This window comes from Mus pahari, chromosome 10 (assembly GCF_900095145.1).
Source record: "Mus pahari chromosome 10, PAHARI_EIJ_v1.1, whole genome shotgun sequence".
Classification (NCBI taxonomy): Eukaryota; Metazoa; Chordata; class Mammalia; order Rodentia; family Muridae; genus Mus; species Mus pahari.
Window position 1 is genome coordinate 53,107,759 of NC_034599.1, and position 3,813 is coordinate 53,111,571.

A 3,813-nucleotide genomic window follows, 5' to 3' on the forward strand; every position below is an offset into this window, starting at 1 on the left:
CAGACGCTCCAGAAGAGGGAGTCAGATCTTATTACAGATGTGGTTGCTGGGATTTGAACTCTGGACCTTCGGAAGAACAGTCGGGTGCTCTTACCCGCTGAGCCATCTCACCAGCCCCGGAAGTGTGGCTTTCCTGGAGGAAGTATGTCATTTGGGGGCTATGCTTTGAGGTTTCAAAGGACTCACACCATTCCCAGTGTCCTCTCTGTTCCCTGCTTGCATTTTAAAGTGTGAACTCTGGGCTTCCACTTATTCCTCTGCCACCTCCAGTGGGCCACCGTGGATCCTGATGGTCAGAATAAACCTTGGACACATGCTGGACCCTGACCAAGGGACTTTCTGGTGCCCCGAGGCTTGCTGAGACCCCACCACCACCACCCCTATGTTGGAAATTCAGCCATTTTCACCTCACACCTAGCTCAGTCACCCACTATCACCAGCATCCTGATAGCCAAGGCGAGATAGTTTCTAAAGATAGCTCAGCCTTGTCTGGACACACGGCTCCAAGAAGTAGAGGCTGTGGGCTGGACGGGCAAGTGGCCCCTCCATTTAACTTTCCTTTCACAAGGTTTCTCTGTGTAGCCCTGGCTGTCCTGGAACTCATTCAGGAAACCAGGCTGACCTCGAACTCAAGATCTTCCTGTTTCTGCCTCTTTAAAGTGCTGGGATTAAAGACAGAACCACCTGGCAAATTTTATACTAAGGATGACATTGGATTTCTCATTCCCCTCCCTCTGCTTCCTGGAGAGTCATGACTATGCCTGTCTATGTAAGGTGCTGGGGAACAAACCTGGAACTTTGTGCTTGCTAGGCAAACACTACCAAGGGAGCCACACTCCCAGTCCCTGGTCACTTGCTCTCCTCAGGAGAGAAAGTGTCACAGCTCTGCTCAAAACTGTTATTGGTGAGCCCTAGAAAGGAATGTTTTTTTTTGGGAGGGGGGTGTTTTTTTGTTTGTTTGTTTTGTTGTTGGTGTTTTGTTTGCTGAGATAGACTGAGCTAGTCTCAAGATAGCTTGTCTCAGTGGAGTGGACAGTAACAGGAGAGCAAACTGTACACTAGTGGCCGAGCCACTGCCTTAACTTCCCGTTACCCAATTTTCCTATATAAACTCCAAGTGTCCCCTAACCTTCTCGAGGGCCTCCTGTTCCCCCGGAAGAGTGTCTGCCCTTCACTGTTTTGAAATAAACAATCTCTTCTGCAGAGGTCAGACTGGTCTCTTCTCTACCTTCTGCCTCTTTATGCTACCTCAGAAATCTAACAAGGAAAGTGGACTGGATGCACCCGGAGTCTTTCAAGCGCCACAATTACCAAGACCTGTTTCTGGGGGTGCTATAGCCTTAGGAGCAACTGCTTTTCAGATTGAGTTGGACTTCTTAGGCAAGCTGTGAAAGCAAGGAGGTCGTCCTGAGCAAGCCCAAATCTCTGAAGTCTATAATCCCTTCCCTCATGCCCTCGGCAGGGCCAGGCTTGCTCCTGGCTTCTTGGAGCATGCTTTCTCTCTCAAGGTCGTCAGAACACCAGGACCCGGGGAGCTAATTCCTTCCCCCCCAAATACTGCACACTGCTCTGTGGACACAGAGTCCATAGGCAGTGGGGGAACCACTCCTAGAGGTCAGAATCTGATCAGTGACATCCACCAAGGCAAGGGAGACAGGGCGGCCTCCTCCTGCTCAGCAGCTCTGTAGCCTGGATCTTCACGGCACACAGAGGGGCCACAGCACGCAGGGGCTCAGAGTTCTTCGACTGAGGATTCCCCAAGGCCTCCCTTTCCTCTATTCCTCAGCCTCAGAGCTCTTTCCCATCCACCGCCCCACTGAAGCTCAGAGCAGTGTACGGCAGAGTACAGGAGCAGGTGGGACCAAAAATCACATTTCCTCTTGGTTCCCATAGGCTCTTGCTGTTTTCATTATCGTTGGAGCTGGTTTTCTAGAAGCACTGTTGATGTTTTGTGTGCAGATGGTTGCTTAAGGAATACTCCAAGAGAAAGCAGTGAAGGGGAAGAGGGGAGGGCAGGCGAGAAGGAGGAGGGAGCGAGACAGTGGTGTGGTTTCAGGGTCTGCATCCCAGGGAGCTCTGAGGCAGAGCAACCCCTCAGAGCTCTTCCCACCACCAGTCAAGGGGGCCCCCCGGCTTCCATGGAGTATGGCATCCGACATGGGCTGAGGACGGCCGGGTGGGGGGGTGGGGGTGGTGGAAATGCCTATGCATTTTCCTCTCTGCCTGTACACAGTTCTAGTAGCTTGGAAAGTCTGGGTAACCTTAGGGGATCAGGAGAGGGAGGTCAAGAAGAAGGGTGCCATGGAGCTGTGGTGATAGGCTGGAAGAGTCCCAGTGTCACCACGCATCATCAGAGGCCTGGGCTCCCCCATCCCTGGCCCTGGTTGATGTCCTGTAGTAGAGGGAGACATAGGAGAGAGGACACAGAGGAACAGAGGATGGGCGGGGGTGGGGGGAGGCACAGCAGGTGATGGCTCTGAGAGACCCCCTTTCCAGGACCAATCCATGTCAGAGGTATGCTGAGCCTGGTGGCCAAGGGTAAGCCCTCTACTTGGGAGACCCTATGCAAATGGGGTCTCTCTAGGAGTGCGGGAGGCTGTCTCTGAAAGGGGGGCTGGTAGCCTTTCTTAAGGTCCCCACTTTCCCCCTCCAGAGTTCAGGGGCATCAGAACTGGAGCCATGACCACATCTGCCAGGAAAACCAGTTAAACTCTCCCACGGGAGACCTAGAGGGGTCTCCAGCATTGGACCTCACAGAGGAGCACTCCAGTCAGGCCACTGCCTGAGAGAATGATATGTGATATGAAGGAAAGAAAGGCTTCCAGGAGGAGGACGGGTGTGTTACAGACCACCCCGGTTCTGCAGCCAGGCAAGGTCAGTTCCAGTGGTTTTATCCTGGGGACGGCTAAGCATGGCCCACCATCAGGGAAGATTAGGGCTTCACAGGTTGAACATCCTGCTAAACTCCTGTGACGCTTTGCGAAAATCTCTCTCCCTTTTCGGACTCAGTTTCCCCTCCTGTGCTAAGTATTCCTCCTATCTTTTGACCTGAACAGATAAGAGTCAATCTTTCCTCATGCCAGTCCCTAAAAAATCACTCAGCCTAGTCCCTCCCCCAAGAGACAGCCTGCCCCCAGGAACAGCCCATTTCAAACTCCCCCAATAAGCTTTGCTGGAAAGACAGCAAAGGGGTGGAAGGGGGAAGCTCCCGGGTAGCCATCGTGCGAGGAGCACTCGTGCCTCATCTCCCTCCCACCTTATCTCCAGACCCAGCTGCAGACTTGATGTATTTATTTGCTCTGATGTGTGTAAGGGGGTGGGGCTCTCTCCAACCCACAAGTCTGCAGCACTGTGAGAAAGTGACCTTCCTGCAGATGGCCGTCTGCTAGCCAGGCGGGGTCCAGAGGGAGGCGAGGACTGCTATAAATCCCTTCAGCCTGCCACCAAGGGGGTGACCCCATCAGGGCAAAGGACATTGTGCGGGGAGGCTTCGAGAGGTGGGACAGAACCTAAATTCTGAATGGACTGGAATCAGGCAAGAGGGAACAATAAGGAGAGAATAGAGAGGATAAGAGAGTAGAGGGTATGAGGGGGGCAAAAGCCTGCTCTGGGGGGGGAGGGGGGTCAGCACATAGGCTTCTCTATTAAGAAGTGGATTCTCATTGTTTGTGTTCTTTGACTGATTGCTAAAGGTTAGTACTTGCTTAATTCTTAGTAATTACATAATATTTATTATCATCCTTAATTTACACATGAGTGTAGTTTCAGATAATCAGACAAACAACTCTTTTCTCTCTCTCTCTCTCTCTCTCT